We start from the raw sequence: 13,388 nt of genomic DNA, 5'->3' as shown, positions 1-13,388 counted from the left end.
CTATTGCCATGAACCCAACATGACATCTTGGTGTTTAGTTTACGCTAAAAGGATCTCATGCCAAAGCTACTTAACTAACCTGCTGGCTTGTTTATATCTTTCCTACTAATTTCATATTATTACATCTGTGATCCACTGATTTCATATCCTGCTTCCTGGCACTGAGCTTTTATCTCATGGCTCCCCATTTTCAAATGGCTGAGTTTTTTCCATTTGCTAAAGCCTAATGGAACCTTTTTTTTTTTAAAAAAACATCTTTCTAATTCTTTAGATGCTCAGTTTTAGGCACTAAACACATTTTAAAATGGCATAAAGCAAAGGTGATGGAGAGAGACTCCTCCCCAGTCACCTTAATAACTACTCTTTCTCCCTAAAGGAAGTATTTTTATCCAAACTTCAATTTTTTTTCTTTTTTTAAAAAAAAATATATTTTATTGATTTTTCACAGAGAGGAAGGGAGAGGGATACAGAGTTAGAAACATCAATGAGAGAGAAACATCGATTCAGCTGCCTCTTGCATGCCCCCTACTGGGGATGTGCCTGCAACCCAGGTAAATGCCCGTGACTGGAATCAAACCTGGGACCCTTCAGTCTGCAGGCCGATGCTCTATCCGCTGAGCCAAACCAGTTAGGGCCCCAACTTCAATTTATTACCCTTAGAAGCGGAGCAGAACCAATGTAAACTGTATTCCTAAGATGAGCTAGTTTATGCTCGCCCTCTCATTGGTCATTCCACATGTGTCACAAGTTCCTGCATTCATAATGGGACGTGATGTCTCAAGATGCAGATTACACTATTGAGACATATTTTACATATTACAACATTTTTGTTGATTTGTTATTATTTTTTCCCTTAATACATCCACCTTCCATTGCACATATACTAGTAAGTGTGTTGGACTTGGCGAATGAGCTTGTCATGAGGATTGAAGAGGATCAGACAGTACCTGACCGCATACCATAGGAGAGCTCAATAAATGGTGGACATTGTTCTCATAAATCACTTTTTCCCCAAACTTCTTTGCAGAATAGTTACCTACCAATAAAACAACCCACACAGTTTTAACATGGAGAGAGAAACAAATCCATCAGAACACAGCTTTGTTAGGGTGACCTTTGCAAACTCATAGTGTTGATGGAGGGATTGATTTCTGACTGAGCCACTCTCCAGTTATCAGTTCATCTGCTTATTTCATCTGCCTCACTCTTCTAACCAGATGATCCTAGCAGGCCCCTAATCAATATATAGTAATATCTGGGCACCTATGAATAACTAGATAGAGGTCACAGTAATGAAGACCTGTTTAAAAAGAGACCAAAGTGGAGAAATGGAAATGTGAAGGGCAAGACTGTAAGTAAGGAGATAGGGAGAGAGAAGAAATGAGTTGGAAAAGAGGGGAGAAATGTTGAGTTATGTTGAAAAGAGAAATTTTAAAGATGCATATTTACCATTAACCTGTACGATCTGCTTCTGTCCTGGCAGATGCTCCTCCTCTTCTCTCTCTTTGCTGTTCTGTGTCCTGTCAGTGACGTTTCGGGCACTGAGATGGGTGGCTGACCTGCCTCTTCTTCCCCAGTGGAGATAGTGACCTGCGTACAAATGTTGGTGTTTTCTTAAGGTCCATCTGTATCAGATGTCTGGTTATTTCCGTATTTGTTATCTTCTAGGTTTTTCAGTTTATGCCTTCCATGTGCAGTGACTTAAAAACTGCAAAGAATTATGCTAATTTTTATGTCTCTACTATTAAGGATTATTGTCTGAAAACAGTTGTCTTGTGATCCTACAGATCATTTTGAAACCCCCAGTGTATATTGCTATAAAAAAGTATATTGTAAACTGAGTGAAAAACTAGTTCATCATGACAACTTTTTTATCACTGTACTGTTTCTATTAATTCATTTGGAATTTGATTCTAACAACGTATTATGCTAGATGCTTTATATATCACATGGTGCTCCAAGAGCCTATGTGAACTGTCAAGAATATATTTCTTTTCCTCCCTCTCTCCCTTTCTCTTTTAATAATATCTACACTAATAAAAGGGTAATGTGCTAATTAGACCGGGAGACCTTCCGGACAAAGCCATGTTGGTGGGGCCGAGGCAGAGGCAGTTAGGGGCGATCAGGCCAGGAGGGGAGGGCAGTTGGGGTGATCAGGCCAGCGGAGGGGGGCAATTGGGGGCAAGCAGGCCATCAGGAGGAGCAGTAGGGGGCAAGCAGGCTGGCAGAGGAGTGGTTAGGGGGTGATCGGGCTGGCAGGCAGAAGCGGTTACAGCCGTTTGAAATGAATAAAACTAAAAACTAAAAAAAAAGACCGTACCCTTTTATGTAATGATGTTTACTTTGAATTTATATTAGTTCACACAAACACTCCATCCATGCTTTTGTTCCGGCCCTCCGGTCCAGTTTAAGAACCCATTGTGGCCCTCGAGTCAAAAAGTTTGCCCACCCCTGGGTTAGGAGCAATCAGGCAGGCAGGCAGGTGAGCAGTTGGGAGCCAGCAGTCCCGGATTGTGAGAGGGATGTCTGACTGCTGGTTTAGGGCCGATCCCACAGGGGTCCCAGATTGGAGAGGGTGCAGGCCTGACAATTAAGGGAACTTAATTATTTCAGTTGCAGCTTTCCATGGTGATTGCACAGCAGTCATTCATAAATTCCAGTTTTTAAAAACACAAGTACAGCCCTAGCCTGTTTGGCTCAGTGGTTGGAGCATCAGCCCTCAGACTAAAGGGTCCCAGGTTCAATTCCAGTTAAGGGTACATACCTCAGTTGCAGACTTGATCCTTGGGCCTGGTTCGGGTGCATGCGGGAGCCAACCAATCGATGTGTCTCTCTCACATTGATGTCTTGCCCCGGCCCTTCCACTCTCTCTAAAAATCAATGGAAAAGAATATGTCCTCAGATGAGGATTAACAACAACAAAAATAAACCACAAGTGCAGAGTGCTTTGCACAAGTACAGAGTGTTTCGATGAAGTAATGTGACTGATTTGTTTCAAAAACATGTGAGTGTTGTCTCTTAACTAGTCACTGAAGGAACCCAAGAGCCTTTCCAAAAATGCTGCAGTTGTACAAAATCTTTTTGAAACTCTTCTTGCAGAGTTACTTTCAAAGCCTGGAGCCCCTTCTCTGAGCAGTCATAGCTGGGCAAACCCCCTTCCTTTGAGAATAAATTCAATTTTGGAAACAGCCTGAAGCCTAATTTGGTGGAATAAGGTATATAAGAATAGTTTAAATACCTTTAGCTTCATTATGGAAAGAGTAAAATGTAAAAGTTGTTATTCTGCCCTAAAATTATTTTTTAATGTTTATACTATACCCAGGTATGGTTGAGCATATTATAAGCATTAAAAAAAAAATTATTTGAGGATGCAAATGTCACACATGATGTCTTTTTCTTGAGGAGTGTACCCTATGTGTATGGAAAGCACAATTTTTTGGAAAAAATTATACATGAATTTAGACCGAAGGTTCAGCTATCCCTGTCTACTTGTACTGTCTTCTTCATTACACGATGTGGGAATGTGTTTACAAATTACATTTTTTCAGATCCCCACCCCCCCATCCCCCACCCCCCGCTCCATGTCATGGTTTTGTCATTGTATGCAAGACCCTACTCCTGACTTTCCCACACAGTAGCTATCAATTACCAGCATGAAGTTTTTGGTTTTTGTCTGAGAATCACCTGCTAGTTAATATTGGTGAACTGACTGATCTACTTACTGGTAAGTCCTGAGCATACCAGCTTGTTCTAGCATATCTTGCTGTTCCCTATTCTTGACTTTGGGTCACAATGGATTTATTAGCATAGCATTTTTATCTGAGATCTTATTTTAGTACTGTATTTCTCCATAAATTTTATGTGATACTAGGGGCCCGGTGCACGAAATTCGTGCACTGGGTGTGTGTGGGGGGGGGGGGAGTGTCCCTCAGCCCAGCCTGCCCCCTCTCACATACTGGGAGCCCTCAGGCGTTGACCCCCATCACCCTCCAATCGCAGGATCGGCCCCTTGCCCAGGCCTGAGGCCTCTGGCTGAGGCGTCAGGCCTGGGCAGCGGGGACCTGCAGCTGCAGCGGCCCCACGATCGTGGGCTTTGCTTTAGGCCCAGGCAAGGGACCCCTAGCTCCCGGGACTGCCAGCTTCGACCGTGCCCAGCTCCCATCGCTGGCTCCACCCCTACTTCCTGCTATCACTGGCCAGGGCGGAAAAGGCACCTGATTCTCCGATCATGGCTGGGGGGCAGGGCAAAGGCGGCCCCAGGGCCGCCTTTGCCCTGCCCCTCAGCTCTTAGCTCCCCCCTGGGTTTCCGATCACTGTCAGTGGCAGGGGGCTTCTTCCTGCTTTCCCTTTCGCCTCCCTGCATTGTGCCTACATATGCAAATTAGCCGCCATCTTGTTGGCAGTTAACTGCCAATCTTAGTTGGCAGTTAACTGTCAATCTTAGTTGGCAGTTAATTTGCATATAGCCCTGATTAGCCAATGAAAAGGGTAGCTCGTACGCCAATTACCATTTTTCTCTTTTATTAGTGTTGATGTCTACACTCTTCTCTAACCCACCGTAATTCAACAAGCATTTCCCTACCGCTTACTATATGTGGGAAGACAAGGCTTAAGAGATGGGTGTGATGCCCTTTATGAGCTGCCAGTGTGGGGAGAGGAGAGCAGGACACACACACACACACACACAACTAATGCCGTGTGATAAGAATTCCACAGTAGTTATCAGCTGCTAATGGGAACAGAGATGTAGCGATTCTTTTTCTTAAGGTGAGCTGAGATAAGAAGTGATGCTTGAAGTGATGTTGATGAGGAAGAAAGTACTTGGCCCCTGCTGGATGGAGAAAATCATTTCGGGGAGGAAAGAACAAGGACAGGATGCTTGAAAGTTCAAATTCCTATTTTTTGATAACTACTGAGGGGTCTCCTGTGGCTAGTGTGGTTGGGGCAGGAGGACTAGCAGCAAGAGCAGAGTGGGAAGGATCTGGAGCCCCCATTCAGAATGCTCCTCCTTGCTTTGTTCTCTTTGCTTCACTTCCGGCTTTCGCTCTACTACTGATTCTTTGAAACTTCAGGGAAATCATTCTGTCTGGTCTTCAGTTTCCTCCCCTGTAAAGAGAGAGGGCTGAATGACCTGATTTGTTAGATCCCTTCCAACATGAAGAGTGCAAGTCTTTGAAGAAACTGCCCTACTTCTCTGCACTCCTCTGTAGCCTTTGTATAAAGAATTCTATCAGACTGAACAAACTGAGGGAAGCGTTTTGAATATGAATAGAATCCTTGCTTTCTTACTTGCTTTGGCCTCTTTTATTTTTTTTTCTTTTATTTCTTTCCCTGGGTAAACCTATACCTGTTTGAGGTAGGAACTTCGGCTGGAACATACCTCACCTATCCTCTTACGCATTTATAGATACATATCAGCATTCTTGTCGCATTCAGACAACCCCACCTTGCCATTTGGCTGCAGGGGACAGTGCCAGTATGCCTTCTGGACCAGTCATAGTAGAACTGTCTAATCAAATAACTTAATGTAAAACCTGTCACACAAATGGGGATTGCAAGTTTCTCTGGTATAGATGAGGTCTGAAAATAGTCACATATTGCACTTGAATACAGAATACGATTGAAGGTTACCAAACCTTTTTCCTTCTCAGTGAAGTCAGGGATACTAGCTTACCACTTCAGCTTAATAATCATTATAGCATTTTTAAAGCACATTTTATATTCCTTAAAATACTTTTACTTACATCAGTAGTTGAATTTAACACATATTTTTTGAGGGCCTACTATTGTTAGGCACTGTACTATGCTATAAGGATATTAGGATGTATTAGGCATGGACCCTGCCCTCAAGAACATAAGAGCATATTTCACTGTAATTTGAGCAATATCTTAATATTAAATGTGAGTTTCAGTCTACTGTGGTAAATAAGAATATGTACAGGCATTTTAAAGAGAATAGTGGAGGAGAAACTAGCCCATTGTGGGACTGAGTAAAGACTTCTTAAAGGAAATGATAATACCTAAGTCTTAAAGGAGGAATAGAGTTAGCATCCACCTCCCCTCACTGAGAGAGAGAGAGAGAGAGAGAGAGAGAGAGAGAGAGAGAGAGAGAGAGAGAGAGAGAGAGAGAATATGAGAGAATATTCTATCCAGAAATAATAGACAAAAGGAAGTTTATGTGAAACAGTCTGGTGACTATGGAGAACTAACATTACTAGAACATAAAATGTGTAATACTGACTGACAATGAATGAGGCAGGAGCAGTAGATTGGAGGAAGGTCACAGAGGATGACCTTTTATGCCTTGAGAAGGAGCTTGGACGTACCTATAAGACAAGGATCCACTGAAGGGTTTACCTAGGAATATGATAGGTTTGAGTTTTTTTAGAAATGACTCCAGTAACAAGGTTCAAGATTATTTTAGAACAAAATGGGAAGCAGAGATTAGCTGGCTATGAGACAACGCAGGTGAGATTGTTTTAGTAGGAAAGCTGGGGAGAGAATAGGTTTGAGAAATGTCAACACAATAAAACTGGAGAACCAGGTGACGAATTGGATTGATAGAGGGAGGAAGCTAAGTGGCTGTTTTTCTCTGCAGGAAGGCTGTGTGGATTGTGATGCCATTGGTTAAGCCATAGAACATAGGAGGAAAAGGAGATTTTGGTATTAAAATGATGAGCCCCTTTTATAAAAGTCAAAATTGACATGGAAGTCTGTGCTATATGAAGAAATATATTTGGTCTTTACCCCCAGTTTCTGGCAGGGAGCTCTTAAAATTGGAATTTCATGAGTGATTGGACTGTCTTTTGTTTTTCATAAATAACCTCTTTTAATTACACCTGAGTGTATGCTAACGAAGTGATTTAGGGGTAAGCCCCTAAATAGCCTCAAGATGGAGCTGGTCACCTGAAAGGCCAAGTGTTTACAGGTTGGGAGCTTTCAGCCCCACCCCTACCTTCCTGGGATGGGAGGTGGCCTGGAGATTAAATGCTATAAAAATGCTTGAACAAGATTTGATGAGCTTCCAGATAGGTGAACAAATGAAAGTGCCCGGAGGATAATGCATCCAAAGAAGGCATGAATGCTCCACAAACCCACATACCTTTCCCTATAGCAGTCTCTCCCATCTGACTGCTCTTGAGTTGTAATCTTTATGATAAACTGGAAAACGTAAATTAAGCATTTCCATAAAATCTGTGAGTCATTCTAGAAAATTATCGAACCTGATGAGTGTGGGGAAGGTCATGGGAGCCCCTGATTTATAGTCTGTTGGCCTGGGACTTGCAGCTGGTGTCTGAAGTGGAGGCAGTCTTGTGGGACTAAGCCCTGAACCTGTGGGGTCTGTGCTAACTCCAGGTAGTGAATTGAATTGAATTGAATTGAATTGAATTGAATTGAATTGAATTGAATTGAATTGAATTGAATTTAACTGAATTGTTGGATACCCAGTTGGAGTCTGAAGAATTGGAGAATTGGTTGCTGATACCAGAAAAGGTCTGAGCTGAAAGATAGATTTGGGAATTTTCAGCATATAGGTTAATCATATAGTTAAAATCATGAGAGTGGATGGAATTTTCCTATGGAAAGAAGAGTAGAGGACCAAAGAGAGAACCTAGGAATGATTTTATGTTGGGATGAAGGTCAAAAAGAGGCCACAAAGGTGGAGAATAAACAGCACAGCAGAAAACAAAACAAAATTAAAACACAAACAAGGGAAGGAGAATCTCAAGAGATACTCAACGGTGGCTGGTTCTACCAATAGCAGCATTAAAAGAACTGAAATGACCCTAAACATTTACTAATACAAAGATTTTCAGTGAACTTTGTCAGAAAAAATTTTAGTGGAGCAATGGAAATAGAAGCCAGGCTCTGCTGGATGGGGTTAATGGGAAATGAGAGAGCAGGTACAGCATGGGTAGACTGGCTGCAAGAGACTTGGCTGAGAAGTGAAGGAAAGAGAGGAAGGTAATGAGAGGAAATGAAGTCGAAGGAAGTTTTGGTTTTGGATGAGAGAGCCATGTTAGGCTATATGTAAACTAGGAGAAAAAGCCAAGTGAAAGGGAAAAGAGGAAGATATAGCACAAAGATGGAATAACTGAACAAGCCCAGAGGTATCATAAAATGGGCTTGAACATCAAAAGAAAGAGACCTTGTCTTCTGAAACTAGAGAAATGTACAGTTGCAGTAGATGCAGGCACAGGCACTTGTCAGTCAGGGGAAGATATGTGTTTGCCCTTGTCTGAATACTTTAACTTTCAGTTTTTTTAGCGAAGTCATTACATGGCCCCTTTCATTCAGAGGGATGAGTTGTGTTTGGTTAGAAGCTTGAGAACTGTTGGAGAGGAAAAACTTTTCCTCTATCTTCCTAGGTTCATATGCCTTGTCTCGGCATTAAACTCGCATAAGACAGATTAACAGGAGAAAATCAAGGAGAGGAAAGAGGTTCAGAGTGTTCTTGCACTGGCTCTTTCTCATGTAACTTTAATTCAAAATAATCAACATGCCACCTTGGTATATTTGGGGGTGGTCTGCCCCAGTCCCCATCAAGAGCATGCAGAGTGTTTGGAATACAAGTTGAGGGAGTAGGAAAGGATGATGTCCAAGGAATGCTGAGGGCTCAGCTGACAGCACAGACACTATCACAGTAAGGGCTAATTTGTCCCCCTCAACAGTGCTGAGAATCCAGGGATTAGAAGTTAAACAGGTTAATTTTGAGCTGATCTTGTTGTGTTTATGCTGAGTGCAGAAAGACTGGCATTATTGGAAACTGAAAGTGATCAATCATATATAATATTGCCAGGAGCCGGTCCATCCTTGCTGTTTCAAAGGACCTGGCATATATGGCATACTGTTCTTAAAATGTTTGCTCACCTTCTTGGCACTATGTGTTTTAACCAAGGTTTCCTCTCTGAGAAAGGTTGTTTCCCCAGGTAGGGATTTTCCCCTGAAGTTAGGGAGGGAATAAAACCTCTTAACTAAGTGCCAGGCGGGTAATTAATCACTTTAACTACGAACAATCATGCTTAAACTACATAATCTTTACTCCCTGGAATGGAGATAAGAAACGCCCTAACCTTTGGAATAGAGATTGATAGGATTGGAATCAACTGGTATAAATACAGATGTAACAAGACAGAACTTAGAAGACAGAACCTACACAGAACTTAGAAGACAGAAGAACTTCTCTGGAGAGAACATGGCAAAAGATCCTGGACTGAACCTGACTACAGAAATTGGCAAGAGAACCTGACTAGAACCTGGTGACTGAACCTGGCTGGAGAACCTGGACAGAACCTGGCTGGAGAACCTAGCGAGGGAACATGGCTACAGAACCTGGCTAGAGATCCTAGACAGAACTTGGCTGGAGAACTGGCTACAGAACCTGGCTGGAGATCCTGACAAGAGAACCCGGCTATGATGATCACCTGAACACTGCCTCCGTGTCATTCCTTCTTCACCGACTCCGTCCACATCTTTGGGGACCCCTGGACCCGCTGGGGCTGGACCCCAGCATAATATCTGAGCTGCTTCAGGAAAACATACAGAAGGGATTGAAAGACTAGAACATGGAAACATCAAGGACTGTTGTCTCTGAGGCCAAAAGCACACATGGTGGGAGTGGTGAGGGGTGGGAACAGGAAGGGTAGAAGATTAGGCAGACAGTGGGAGGTTAGAGATGTCATATTGAGGGAGCATTTCTGCATCGAGCCATCTGAGCAATGAAGAAAGCCAGGCATTGACTATGAGACATGTAAAGTAAAAGTAAAGGTCACTGGAGTGAATGCAAGTTGTTGGATGTCATCTATGTAGGCGTTGAAGGATCCAGGTATCAAAGTTCCCAAGAAAAGGAAAGTGATCAGTGTGTTAGAGGATGACGTCTATAAGGAATATTAAATGCTGCTAGGACAGCAGTGACCCAAGAAGGTTGGACTTTCCGTATGCTGAGTATAGGTGAAAATTCATTTTATTTTTTTTAACTCAAGTGAATTAATACAAACACAATTAGAAACAAGAGTAATTCATTAAGATGACTGATTCCCAGTAATAAATTTTAAATCCATTACCTTTCCTACCAGCAATAACAAATTTTTAAAAAGTAATTGGAGGAAAAATATAAAATACACAGAAATTAAATTTGATAGGACTTAAAGTAAAACAATACACCTCTTAAAGGAGACAACCTAAATGGAGAGGTTTACCTTCTTTAAAAGCAAAACCTGACATTATAAAGATAGCTGTGTTCCTTCAATTCATAAGTTCAGTGAAGCCAAACAGACCTCAGTGACAATAAGAAAATATTACAGAATGAGTCTAAAATCCTTCTGAAAGAATAACACATAAGAATATTCTAAATCTAAATGATAGAAGATAGACTCATGATATATTCTCAAACTATAGGATTTTAATTTAGCATTAACCCCTGATCTCATCTTCAACCACCTTCTTTACATCCATCATAATTTTGAAACAAACTCACTCAAAACCCTATTTAAAATGCATTATCCAAGGTGCATTCAAATATATGCATTATAAAACTTTCAGGGTTTGTGAACCTCCTGCTTGAAATCCCGTCCTCAGCATTTACTTGAGATCTGCTCTAGTTTTAAATATTGTGCTTAATTGATTTCTCAAAAGCCAATGTCCCTTTTCCTTCCTCTTTTAAACAAACTTTTAAATAAATTAACATCTATGATTATAAGAAGCCCGTTGTAGTAACCTTGACAACTACAGATCATTGCAACAAATAAAACAAAAACCACCAGTAATTGTAGCTCCCAAAGAAAACTCATATATGATTCATATTTGCTTTTGGATAGTGCATTTAACTAATATAGACATGTCATGCATTATATATATCATTAGGAGGAATTATTTTTCCAGAAGTGCTAGTTTCTGCTGATAAATTGACCACTCTCATTATAAAATCGCTGGGTGAAACAAAAGTGATTGATTGGCTTCCCACTTGGCCCAACAATCTTGACTTGGTTCACACTCACCTCAGTAGTTCTGAGACTGTAGTGGGTATAAGACTTAGGTCTTAAAGGGTCTGAAATAGGGCTAAGAATGTGCATTTTTATAAGCCCCTCTTTCCCAACCCCCAGGTGATTGTCTGACATAGAAGGTCCTTAGACCTCACTTTGAGAACCACAAATTTATGGGGTATACACATTGATCTTACCAGAAACCATACTGCTCAAACACACCTAAAATGAGCTTTTCTCTCCATCATGAAGGAGAGAAAAGTTCTTCAGCCTTGTCTGTGTTACCAGTCCTGGTTTGGTAAGAGTTATTCCAGTCTGGGTATTTGTGTCCTGAGCCAAGGGGCCCCTTAATTAGTTCAAAGAAAACAGAGCCTCTTCAGGCAAAACCTTGAGTATGCAGAGCCCTCCCACATCCTCTTTCTCATGTCTTCTCTTCTGTCTCCAGAGACACCCTTTACCGGGTCACCTACTGCTGTCCCAGTGGCGATGTTGACAGTCGGTGACTTTCCTAAACAGTCCCTTTGCTGTCCTCCTCCCTAAAACCGGCTTTCTCTCGGCTGTGATGGAAAGATGCCACCAGTGACTTCATGCATTTGTGTTGTTACACTCACATCAGTGAAAGATAGAGATGCCTTCCAACACCTTTACCCCCAATCCTGGCTTATCCTTTTCAAATATTATTTCAAAGAAATGGAGATGGAACATAGTGGGTGGGGCTAGGAGGCATGCAGGGGTTGTGATATGGGAATTCAGGTATATACTACAAAAGAGGGGCCCTCGCCATTATCTCCCACTATTGAGCAAACCATACTCTGCAGATAACTGCCTTAAAAATAACAGCTGGCCTTCCAGCTTAGAAAAGACCTTTCTTCAATGCCTCTTCTAAGCTAACTGCTTGTTTGATATCTGAAGCCATTCAAGGAGAGGGTAGGAATTATTGTTACATAAGAGCTGTTTCTCATGAACAAAATTCTGTAGGTTTTTGTTCCATGAATTGGCAAGAACCTCTTGCATAGATAAGGGGCAAATGTGTGTAATGGACAGATTCTGAGAATCTCATCTCTTGAGAGAACTGATCTTTGCAACTAGAACTCCATATTTTGTTTCAAACCCACATACCGCTTTCTTTTTTAGATAGGTGCAGAACTGTCACTTTTCTGTGCTCACAAGGTCTGACCTAAAGCTGCCAATTCTCAAAGGCCAATGAGCGTGTCTGTGGGAAAGCCCAGACAACCTTGAGTACCACCAGCACAGCCTGAGACTTTGATGACACAGAGTATTGATGGGCCAGAGGAAATGGGCAGCTGAACTGTCACCTGTGTCTGCTCAGGTTCTGTCAAGACGGTCCCTTGGGTGTGAGCTGGGAAGAGGCACAGGCAGGATCCAGGTGTGGCTCCATCATCCCATCTAGACTCAAGGTAGCTCATCCAGTTGGATACATTCTGGTCACAATTACAACTAGCTTCATGTTGACCCATGTAATGGTGACTCTCTTTTCCTTCATCCCCAAGAACACTTAATCTGGCCCAGGAATTGAGATTAGGGAATGTCATGTCTGTTTCTTCCTCCGCTCAGAGTAGTCAGAGCAGCTGGGCTCCCAAATAGAAGGAAGTGGAGATATCAAGGTAGGTACCTCCTGTTGTCAAGCTGGCCACAGTCAGGTAAACTACTGCGGGGAACGTGACATCTCCCAAACCCCATACTGGGCACTCAAATATCCAACCATGTGCCTAGAGATGATTTAGTCCGCTGTAATCCTAAATACTAGAGAAGAGGGAAATCATTTTTCCTCCACCCTTTTGAGTTCTTAGCTGAGACTCCTATCATAACAGACAGATTAACGGGAGAAAAACAAACAGAAGTTTATGAACCTGTGTTCCTCATGTAGACATGGGAGATACCCAGGGAAAAATGAGTAATTCCCAGGCATTAGGATTAAATACCATCTTCACAAGGAAACGGGAGGGAGGATGTAGGTTTCTCAGGGGAGAGTAAATGATGTTTTGGAAAGATGAAGGTCCCACAGAAGAGATGGGAGGTCTGATCGTTTGTGTTGAAGTTGGTCTGGGTGTGGTGTTGACTTCTAGTCTAGTGTCCTGTGATGACTCAATCCTCTCTGGTTGATGAAACTCCCAGGGAGGGATTTTTGACAGTTGAGTTCCTTTTGGAGGATCTGACCTTGGGCAGAGAAGGGAAGTTCAGGGGAAACCTGCATTTTCCCTGCATTTTCTGTTCTTCACGTGACTATAGCTCAAAATAACCAATATACCAAAGTGGCCTCTTCTGGGGAGGCATGCCCTGCTCCTCCTCAACAGTAATACGCGTGCTAATCCCTTCCCTGCAGAGCAATAGATTTCACTTATTTTTTTCAATCACTTACAATTGTTAATCCTTTTGGGATTTGAT

General features: G+C 42.1%; 1 protein-coding gene and 1 long non-coding RNA gene across 7 annotated transcripts in view; one reads left to right on the top strand and one right to left on the bottom strand.

Annotated features, from left to right (window-relative positions):
• LOC132233310 (uncharacterized) overlaps positions 1-1,600 on the bottom strand; it is a 168,358-nt gene extending 166,758 nt beyond the window's left edge. Inside the window, exon 1 of the long non-coding RNA XR_009452583.1 lies at positions 1,457-1,600. This is a non-coding gene — a long non-coding RNA (uncharacterized LOC132233310). The remainder of the gene's footprint in view (positions 1-1,456) is intronic.
• GRAMD2B (GRAM domain containing 2B) overlaps positions 1-13,388 on the top strand; it is a 102,630-nt gene that overhangs the window by 46,995 nt on the left and 42,247 nt on the right. The window lies entirely within an intron of this gene.

Source organism: Myotis daubentonii, chromosome 4 (genome assembly GCF_963259705.1).
Source record: "Myotis daubentonii chromosome 4, mMyoDau2.1, whole genome shotgun sequence".
NCBI classification, from domain to species: domain Eukaryota; kingdom Metazoa; phylum Chordata; class Mammalia; order Chiroptera; family Vespertilionidae; genus Myotis; species Myotis daubentonii.
This window is presented reverse-complemented; position numbering and strand designations above follow the sequence as displayed.